The sequence below is a fragment of the Tripterygium wilfordii genome, chromosome 12 (assembly GCF_013401445.1).
Source record: "Tripterygium wilfordii isolate XIE 37 chromosome 12, ASM1340144v1, whole genome shotgun sequence".
Lineage (NCBI taxonomy): Eukaryota > Viridiplantae > Streptophyta > Magnoliopsida > Celastrales > Celastraceae > Tripterygium > Tripterygium wilfordii.
In genome coordinates this window covers 9,170,290-9,176,401 of record NC_052243.1, presented here as the reverse complement: position 1 = coordinate 9,176,401, position 6,112 = coordinate 9,170,290, and positions in this window count along the sequence as shown.

Sequence of the window (6,112 nt, the reverse complement as noted above, 5' to 3'; positions counted from 1 at the left end):
AAACGAAACCCTAGTCAAACTCTAAACACTTCTAACGGGAAACAAATACATAAAAGTATATATATAAAAGTACTCTTAATGAAAAAGGAAACTAGACTCCCAAAAAATAATATTAATTGATTTACAAACAATTGATTTCTTAAAATACGAAAATAAAATATTTAAGAGAAATATCTCAATCTCACTTTGCATCATTCTCCCTTTGTTGGAGAAAACTCGACCTCGAGTTTTGAAGAATTACAATAGGAAAACTCTTGACTTCTTGATCACCATCATCGTAATAAAGGAACAAGTCTCTAACCAATGGCCCATTGAACTCTCAACTTCAATTATCAATTAGACTGGAAAAATCTCTACTTTGTTAAACCATTCTGGAATAACGAAAGCAACGAATTCAACAGACACCAAAAGATTGTCGTGATTTGATACTTGAATGATGTAAGATTTATCCTTCATTAATTCTTTTTTGATCTCTTCTTGGACCAAAAGATCTATTTCATCATCAAAAATTGACTCACTTGCATAAAAATCAAAGATTTGTTGATCCACGTCAAAATCATAGATTGGAGGAATGTCATACATCTCCTTAAATGTCAGAATCTCTTCTTGGATCAAAAGATATTCATCATCTTGATAAATATCAAAAATTGGCTACAATAATTATTTATCTTGTTCGTTAACCGCGGGTGGCATATCCACTCCTTGATCTCCTCCACAGTTCTGCCTTTGGTTCTACTGCTAAAGAAGGATCGTTATCGCCGCCATCTACTATGTCAACGCGTTCAACTATTGTTGCATCTGAACCATCTCACCTCGATAATAAATGTCATCCATAGGTACCTCCCTAATGACACACCTGCTTGGCGACATACTGAAGGAAATGAGCAAAGCTCCGATACAAATTGATGCAGGGCAGCATGTTGGAAGGTCGACTACTTGGACCTGTTGATTCAACACACGAATACCATGAACAAGTCTACATAAATCCGTTGATTCGACACACGAATACCAGATTTAATGCTTCAAGACTTTGTTGATTCTAACGAATAATTAAAAATAAACGGCGGCTTGCCTTTATAATTTTTATTCAACTCAAAATTGAAATTTGTCAATGAGGGCTACAACCTTAAGTAGTAAATCAAACGAAACCCTAATCAAACCCTAAACATTTTTTTAGTAAGTAAGAAATATATTAAAAAGAACCAAGGTACATGATACGAGGGGCATACGCCAAGAAAGTCGGAAGACAACTTTGAGTTAACCTACCAAAATAAAAGAAGGGTAGAGCCAATAAGGCCATACATTAAGCCATCCTTATCTCATCAGAAAGTCCCCAAGAGGCTAATAACAAATGAGCTTGATTACCCTAGTCCTTAAACACTTCTAGCAGGAAACAAATACATAAAAATAAATATATAAAAGTACTCTTAATAAAAAAAAATACTAGACTTCTAGAAAAATAATATTAATTGATTTACAAGCAATTGATTTCTGAAAATACCAAAATAAAATATTTAAGAGAAATATCTCAATCTCAATTTGCATGTATCATTAAACCTTTGTTAATCTCGGTCAATCTTTGCATTAAGACCAATTGGAGTTTTGGTCAACTTGCACACAAATCAAACTCAAGACATGCTATGTAAACCCCTTTAGGGTTTCTTGCAATTAGTGCATCTTAGTTCAATAATCAAATTGGGTGGAGGGGTGGGAATTGGTCAGTTATATTACGACGGACTACTCTGGCCGAAATATCAGTTTTTTTATATACTAAAAACCGATGACCGACGGTTTAGAAATACAATATATGAATACCGCCCAAACATGTTTGGTTTATATTGTTGGTTTTCGATTTTGGGCCAAAAGTATGGGCCTAGTACAATATAACTCAATAGTCCAGTATCATTGCTAAGTAAGTAAAAAACTCAAAAATCAACAGCCATTGCAAATGGCTGATTGGACCTCTATTTTGAGGTTCCAATGTCTTTTAATTAGGATGTTCTAGCACTTAGCTAATGTATTTGATTGCATTTTAGCTTAGTTTTACACTTACGAATGTTTCCCCTTGGTTTTGTAGGAATCGGACCTTGTTCGGGCAAGTTGGAGCACTTTTTGGGCACTTTCTGCTGTGAGGTGTCGGGACACCTCTCAAGGTGTCCGGACACTTACTGTCCGGACACCCACATTAGGTGGCCGGACACTTCCTTTGAAAAATGAGACAGAGCCTATAACGAAGACTTGATGAAGCCCAGGTGTCCGGACACCTTCCGAAGCCGTCCGGACACCTACCGCAGATCTGCAATTTTCTGCACCAAAATTTCAAGGGCATTTGGGGTAAATCATGTATGTAACCAATGGGGAACGTTTGTATAAGGGTAGTTAGGTATTTTCAATGGTAAAAGGAGGAGAAAACCCTAAGATTTCTTCTTCCTTTATATAATTCATCTCCTCCAACTTCTTGCCTCCATTGTTTTTCTCTCTCTTTCTCTCTCTAGGGTTTTACTTAGTTCTTGTGATCTTGATTGTAAACATTGGTTTTTATCTATAAAATTGATGTTTATTCTCATTATAATGAGTGGCTAAGTTCCCCCTCTAGTTTCTAGTCCCGAATGGTGGGTGCAAGGTTTCGATTACTCAAGGTATGCTCAAAGAATCGTAGCTTCGATTTCTCTCTTTTAATTTCGTGATAGTTGTGTGATTGGATCTATGGGAATGACATATTTGATTGTATTCTTGGATTGTCTAGTCTAGGGATTGCATCTAATGTGTTCGATTGAGAATTGTTAAACCCATTGCATGATTTCCTTAATTAATTGAGTTTTTCATTGCATAGCTATTAATTATGTGTATTGATGATGGGGTTTTGGGTTAATTTAGGAATCTGCATGGGAGAGTTATGGTTAATTGATCTTTGAGTGTGAAACTAGGGTGTTAGCCAAGCCGAGCCCCAAGGGGGAACATTAATCCATAATATTAGGTGCTTATCCCTTTGCGTTCATCGTAGATTAAGAGACCCGATGGCCTACATGTATGAATTGAAGTCTTATATCCCAATTCTCTTTGCATATGCATGATTGATAGTATCACACAATGCATTGTGTATGGTTGTGTGTGTTTGCAATGATACCTTGAGTATGAGAACCGAGTAGCCACCGGGACGGACTAGAGACTAGGTTTTTAATTAATTGTTTTAAATCCAATTTGTGCTTACTTTGATTACAAAATCGCTCATGCTACCGAGTCATTCGACCCATTTCTTTTACTTGCTTTTATTTGATATTCATTGTGTTTATTAGTGTTAGCTAGTCATTTGCATATCATTCACTTCAAATTTGCATTGCTTCCTCGTGGATCGATACCGGACTCACCGGTTTATTACTTGACGATACCCTACACTTGGGGTAAGTACACACACACACACTTTGGTGTCGGTCAATGGCCCATGTCAAATACTCAAATGGCCCATAAGTCTTGATCGCTTCAGAGCTAAAATACATATTACAAATGCAACAAAAATGGCCCATAAGGCTTGACCGATTGAGATCCAAATAGGCACACTCAGATAGAGTTAAAAGTAAGATTAAAATTCCAAATGCTTTGCTGCAAAATGATGCTGCCAACAACAAGTTCTTCAAATTCAAGGACAAAATGATATTGTCAACAGTCCAACAACATGTTCCAAAATTCCAAAATCCAAATGCTTTGCATATGCCAATCATACACAGTAGCCAGCAAGTTAAAAATTCAAAATAAACATCAGCCAACAATTCAAATAAAGTGATAAACAACATCCAACAGACCTAATATACATATGTAACATTATACCTATCACAATACCAACAAAACACAGTAGCCAACAAGTCAAATTAAGCATTTAAGTCATCAAGCAACATCTTGATCTTCCTCCACATTTGTAAAGCCACATTTTTCCATAAACTCTGTATACGCAATTATGACAAATGTATAAGCCACATAGACAATAAGAAGCAATCTAGCAAAGTAATGCCAATTCAATTGTTGAATAAGTAAAGCAAGTTGATACATACCATTCCCAATCTTTTCATAATGTTCAACGTCATCCATGGCTTCTCGAAGACTAATTGGAATAAAGGAAGAACGTATCCAATTTTGGGTGCAAATGAGGGACTCGATCACAGTAGGAGACAAAGAACTTCTGAATGAATCAATAACACGTCCAACAGTGCTGAACGTTGACTCAAAAGCCACCGTGGACACAGGAATTGCAAGTACATCCCTCACAAACAATGAAAGTACACGGTATCTACTTGCATTAACCTTTCACCATGCAAGTAGATCAAAATTTTCATTATCCTCTTCCAAACTCTCCACCAAATATTTCGCAACTTCATTCTTGTTTTCCATAGATTGGGATTCCTTCAAGTGCTTGTGAAAGTTTGTCAATCTTGTTGCCCTAGTCTCCATAGGAGGCATTTCGTTGCTCCACAACTATTGACTCACCATTCCTTGTGTATTAGAAACACTACCACCTTCTAGATATGCATTATATAGGCGATTCAAAGTGTCCTTCACTTTGATTGCTATCCCCGACATTACATCAAAAGAGAACTCTATCATCTTCAACTTGTATCAAGGATCAAGCACAAGTGCAACAAACAACAAGGGGTTCATCTTATCAATGTCTCCCCAGTACTTTTTAAACTTGGCTATCATGTTTTCAACAACACTTTTCAACACTACATTTCCACAATTGCACTCGGGCTCAATTGTATCTTGAATTGTCAACAATTCCATAGCAAAACTATTAGTTGTGACAAATTTAGTGCCTGAAAAGCGCAAAGTTGCATCATAGAAAAGCTTAAGAAACTTGGCAAACAACCTCACTTTATCCCAATCATCGGCGTTAGGAACCCCAAAAAGAATTCTTCTTCCTCCCTCACAATGCTCATCCTCATAAGCAGCTGCACGTAAAAAGCTGGTATATCTTCCTCCTCTAATCTTTCAAAAGCTTTTGGTAACTCTCAGCCCTCTCTAACATTTCATAAGTGTAATTTCACCTTGTAGGCACATCTAAAACCAAATTATGTTTGCATGACAACTTTTCTTTTTGTGCACATAATTTAAAAAGTTTCGATCGTTGTGGAGATGACCTAACCCATTTCACTGCATTTCTTACCTTGACCATGCACTCATCCATATCTTTTAATCCAGCACAAACGATAAGATTTAAGATGTGTGCACAACATCTCACATGCAATAATTCATGATTCAATAAAGTGTATTTTCCATATTTCATCTTTTTCTTCAAGAAATCAATCAACAAGTTATTTGAGGATGCATTGTCAATAGTAAGAGTAAGAATCTTATCTATTCCCCAACCCAGTAAGCATGTTTCCACAATTTTTCCAAGTGTTGAACCCTTGTGATCTTCTACAATGCAAAAATACAGAATTCGTTTATGCATGATCCAATCACTATCAATAAAGTGTCCTGTGAGACACATGTAATTCAAGTTTTGGATAGAGGTCCATGTGTCTGTAGTGAGACAGACATGTTGCCCTCTAAGAGCCTTTCTCAAATTATTCTTCTCAATCGAATACACTTCAAGGCATTCTGAAGCCATTGTCTTACAACAAGGAAGTTTCTCAAATTTCACGTACAAATGCCCTAAACCCCTCACCCTCCACATGTCTAAAAGACAATTCATCTATTATGATCATGCGGGCTAAGGCTCGCTTTGCTTTCTTCTCATTAAATGGTTTTGTCAATGATGTAGCTGTCTCACCAGGCGTTAAGGGTTTAAAATCCAAAAGTGGACTACCCCTTTACCGATTGGTTCTCTTTGGTCATAATCCTCAATGGATTATCCACAGCAATACATACATTAATTAAATGGTTACCCAAAGCCCCAGTACCATTCTGTTTTGAATCAACAACATAACCTTTTCCACAAATTTTACAAAACGCCTTACGTTTACCAGTTTGTTTTTCAGGCACATCATAATATTTCCACACCCATGATATTTTTCTAAAAGCAGTATTAGGTTCACTAACCACTGGTGGAAGCGTTGAGCAACCCTCTACATTTACTTCTCCACGCGTATTTTCCACAGTGTCAATACATGGCTCTTGA